Source organism: Cricetulus griseus, chromosome 2 (assembly GCF_003668045.3).
Source record: "Cricetulus griseus strain 17A/GY chromosome 2, alternate assembly CriGri-PICRH-1.0, whole genome shotgun sequence".
Lineage (NCBI taxonomy): Eukaryota > Metazoa > Chordata > Mammalia > Rodentia > Cricetidae > Cricetulus > Cricetulus griseus.
The window spans coordinates 18,498,629-18,503,833 of NC_048595.1; positions in this window are offsets into that span (position 1 = coordinate 18,498,629).

A 5,205-nucleotide genomic window follows, 5' to 3' on the forward strand; every position below is an offset into this window, starting at 1 on the left:
TCAAATTCAGAGGATCTACCTGCTTCTGCCTCCCAAGTCCTGGGATTAAAGGCGTGTGCCACCAACGCCTGGCTGACCAGTTACTTTTCAAAAGATTTATTTATTTATTATGTCCTCACACAGACATAAATGCAGGCAAAAACAACAACAACAAAAAAAAAAAAACAAGACACCAATGCACATAAAATAAAAATAAATACAAATTTTAAAACCCCATAAGTATGTGTCTATTCGTGCACATTGATGTTTATGTATGTGAGTGCAGGTGTGCCCAGGCCACAGTGTGCCTGTGGAGGTCAGAGCACAGTCTCTCGTGCTCACCAAACTAGTCTATAAGCTTCTGGAGTCTCCTCTCTGCTTCCCATCTCTCTGCAGAAGCTCTGGGATTATAGAGCCGTGCTACCCTGTCTGGGTTCTGGGATTATAGAGTCGTGCTACCCTGTCTGGCCAAGTTCTGGGGATGGAACTCAGGTTCCTAAGTCATGTACAGCAAGTACCTTACCCCCTGGGCCATGTCCCCAGCTCAAAAGTCTTAAGGACTTTTGCCTTCTTAAAAACTAAGTGAAGGCCAGGTGTTGGTGGCGCACGCCTTTAGTCCCAGCACTCGGGAGGTGGAGGCAGGCGGATCTCTGGTCTACAGAGCAAGTTCCAGGACAACCTCCATAGCAATACGGAGAAATCCTGTCTCAAAAAACAAAACAAAAAGCAAAACACCTACGTGAAATTTTTCCTTTTAGTCAAATTCTATCTGATGAGTTGCCACATTATAGCGCCACCTGGTGACAGCATACTGAAGTCACAGGTTCGTTTAGCATCCTGGTGAACAAAGTATTTCAAACCCCAATTTTTTGGACATGACTAAAGATATCAGAGGTAGTCCTTCACCCCGTTGCTCAAGCCTGCTTTCCCAAGTGAGTGCCCAAGTTTACAGCTGCTTTCTTCTTTTCTGAGCCACCATCTCCAGTTTCTGTCAAGAAGCCATCCTGGTTCTCCTTCCCTCCTGGGCCTGTCCTCCAGCCACTGCAGTCCCAGCCCACTCTGCCCTCCCCTGTGCACCAGAGCTAAGCCTGTTCCCCAGCCTTCAGGCAGGAGAGCGCTCCGCCCAGAGGTGTAGGCCCTGCCCTTGGGCTGCTTCTATTTGGACCATCATGTAGCGGCTGGAGCCTCTGAACCACTCAGAGCCAGTGGAACCAAGTCTGGACTCAAACTGAGCTTTCTTGTTCATTCTATTACATATTTGTCATGTGGTTCTATTGCTGTGAAGAGACACCATGACCAAGGCAGTTAGCTCATGAAGAGAGCATGTAACTGGGGGCTTTGCTTACAGTTTCAGAGTCCATGATCATGAGGGGAGAACTAGCTGAGAGCTTTACATCCTGATCCACAAGCCCTAGACAGAGAGGGAAGAGTCACACTGGGCCTGGCAAGGGCTTTTGAAACCTAGAAGCCCATCCCTAACGACACACCTTCCCCAACAAGGCCACACCCCCTGACCCTTCCCTGACAGCTCAACTGCTTACCAAGACTATGGAGGCCAGTCTCATTGAAAACACAGCCACATCTGTCTTCTTTTCTTCCTCCGAGATTGGAGGTGGGGGTGTGCAAGAAACCCTGGCACAGAGCACCCGAGGCCAAGCGTCCTGCAGGGCTCTGTTTTAAAAGGCCCCTTGTGTGAAATGTAGAAGCGGGGCTCTGCCTGGAGCCCCCTTAAATCTGCCTCTGGGCACCTTCCCTGGTTCCCACCCTCCAGACAATCTCATAACACCTTACTTAGCCCCCTCAAAATAAGGACTGAGTGAAGGCTACCCACCAGCCTGACATTTACAGAGCATCCCCCTGGTGTAACTCCAGGGGAGGAAGAAACCCTGTAGCTGGGTGTCCCCAACCTTGTCAGCCAGCAGAAATGCCCTGAAATGCCTTTCAGTCACTGCTGGTGCCAGGGCCCTGGGTGGCCCTGGACATGTCACATACTCATTTGAGTCTTGAGTTGTTCATCTTTAAAAGGGAACAGAGTGGCTCTCCAGACAGTGGCTTTAGGGTGAAGGGGTGAGTAGACCTGTCGTCATCTCTCTCCCCTGCCTCCTTGGGGACATTTGGAGTAGGCACTGCTCCCCTGTGTTGTGAGTTCACGATGCACCCCCACACTGGCTGTGGGCCGCCAGCAGTGAGCACGTCGTCACTATCCCCTCAGCAGAGCAAGTTAAAAGTGAGGTCACCATGGTAACTCAGACGTCGCAATGTGACCAAACTTTTAAGGTGCTCAGTATGTTCTAGACAATCGCCTCCTAGAGGAAGAAAAGGAAGGGGGTCTCAATCCCACTCCTTGGTAGCTTCCATTGATGGGGGCCTGAAATTTTCTGCAAAGAAGGGATGAGGTGAGTACAGGATGGGACCAGAGAAGAGCTGGAAATGACATTGGTGGCCATGAACTGAAGCCTGGACAGAAACGCACTGGCTTCCAGCACCAGCTTAGACGCCATCTTGCTCTGCACCCCCTGATTGCTTCTGTGCCCTCTCTGGGCCTCCAGGAAAGCCTCACCCACAAGTATTTCTTCAAGGGCCAGAGAGGTAGCACATTACAGTTAGCAAGGCAAGGGCCTGGTCCAGGTGGGATTCCCGTCTCGGTCTGACCCCTCTAGAACTCATCGTCTGACCTGAGGCAGGAAAAGGGACTTTGTGCCCAGTATAGTAAAAGATGTCATTGAGCTGGGCCTGGAGGTGTAGGCGCCATTATTTGGAAGGCTGAAGCAAAAGGCTCCTAGTTAGAGGCTTGTCTGGCTATATAGACTTCACATCTAGCCTGATTTAGTGAGACCCTGGCTCAAAATAAAAAGCGAAAGGAGGGCTGGGCCACCATTCACTTGGTGGAGTGCAAGCGAGCTATAGCGTGCACAAACCCTGGCGTGGCAGCCCCTGCTTGTATCCCACTTGGGCAATGTTAGGTCTCCAACCTTGGACAAATGGCTGACTGAGGTGCCTATTTAACATATCAAGGTGAACCTGACTGCCAGGTTCTCCCAGCATCCCTCAGTCCCTACCTGTGACAAGGTATGGCTGGCATATCCTTCCCCCTACCCTGAACTCTCCAGCCCAGGGACTGGGCTGCCCTTCCCTATATCACCTAGCCATTTTGGTTCCCCAGACCTTTGGTCTACCCTTTACCCTCTTGACCTCTTGGCCTGGGCCACCTCTTGGTCAGCATCTCCTCCCTGGCTCTCCCTCTTGTTTGTCTCATGGTCTGGTTTGGTTTGCCAGCCATGTTCAGCCTGGACTCTTCCCTCTGTCTGCTTTCTTCCTTATATCTACAATAAAGATCTTCTCCATATTTAGGAGTAGTTATGGCTCCTCTTTTTATTTAATTTTTTTTTATTCAGGAGATTGAGGCAGGTGGATTAGAGGTTCAAGGTCAACCTCCACTATACAGTGAGTTCAAGGTTAGCCTGGGTTACATGAGACCTATCTCAAAAAAAAAACAAAAACAAAAAACAAAAAACAACAACAACAAAAAACACCAAATAATTGAGATCTAAAAAATAAAGAGTAAAGCCAGGTGGTGGTGGTGCACACCTTTGATCCCAGCACTTGGGAGGCAGAGGCAGACAGATCTCTCTGAGTTTGAGGCCAGCCTGGTCTATAGAGCAAGTTCCCTTACAGCCAGGACTATTTTTGTTTGTTTGTTTGTTTTTTCAAGACAGGGTTTCTCTGTAGGTTTTGGAGACTGTCCTGGAACTCTGTTTGAAGACCAGGCTGGCCTCGAACTCAGATATCTGCCTGCCTCTACCTCTGCCTCTTGAATGCTGGGATTAAAGGCACACATCACCACTGCCCAGCTAGCCAGGACTGTTACATAGAGAAACCTTGTCTCAGAAAACCAACCAAACACACAAAGAAATAAAATAAAGAGTAAGATAGAGGACCAGTGTAGCTCAGTGGTAAGCACAGGATGCTGGTTCATCCCCAGCCCACGGCAACAACTACCAGGATAAATTAGCATTCACTGAACAGCAGCACACTTTCCACAACCCATTTAGTGTCTTAGTCTCTACACAGCCCCAACCCCATCTCCTGGAGCATGGGAGCCTGGATTTGGTGGGTCTGGGTGTCCATGGCACAGGTAGTTAAGAGGAATTAGGAGCAGAGATGGGAGCAGGCTATTGCCCCAGCCTTGCCTCTTCCTCTCACTGGCCTTGGGCCCCTGGCCATCTCACAGCGGGGACATGGAATCACAGAGTCGCCTCTGATCCCTTGCAGCCCCCACTAACTTTCCTGATAGGTCAGCATCACACCCCATGCTGCCCATTGCTAGCCCTGGGACAGGCCTTTTGAAGACAGAATGAGAACAAGACCACCGAGTGATGGATGGAGTGAATAACCAGTCATTACCACTGGCGGCCCTTCGCTGTCCTAGGTCCACCAGGGGCTGGAGCTGGCTGGTCAGAAGGGTGGTACAGGCACAGAGGAGACCTGCCCAGGGGTCCCTCTAGGGGCCCAGAGACACATAACTGAATGTTAAGGGTGTAGGAACCCTGGTCCTGGCCTTTGCCAGAGCTTCTTGGAGCTTCAGTTTTTCTATCTGTAGAATGGGTAGGTAACACTGATGCTTGCACTCTGGCTTGCTGCAGGGACCAGGCCAAGAGCAGGCATGGCCTCATTTTGTAGCTCTTTACACGCCTGTGAAGCCTGAGTCTCTAGAAACCAACTCTCAACAAGGGTGAAAGAGCAACCAGTTCCCTTAGGCAGTGGGGAAGTGAGACAGGGAAGGAAAAAGCCATGAGGGGTTCCCTGGTGAGAAAGCTACAATGGGGAACTCTGGGTGTTCCATTCTGATAGAAATAATGAAAAAAAGACTACATGAGGAAATGGAAAAGCCTTCACAAGTGACATTTACCCCAGTGTTCATTACCCAGCAAACAAGCAACAAAATGTGGTCTCTCCCTGTAGTGGAATATTATTCATCTATAAAAAAGATTAGAGCACACACTGCAACACAGATGAGTCATGAAAACACTCCAAGACAAAAAGCCAGTCACAACAGGCCATGTGGTATATCATTCTCTTTACCTGAGCTGTCTGGAACAGGTAAATCCGTAGAAGTAGAAAGCAGCTGGGTGGCTGCCCGCCGCTGACGGGAGGAGGGAAGTGGGAAGGACTGCCAAAGGACTGGAGGCTTGTTTTGTTTTGTTTCTCGAGACAGGCTTTCTCTGT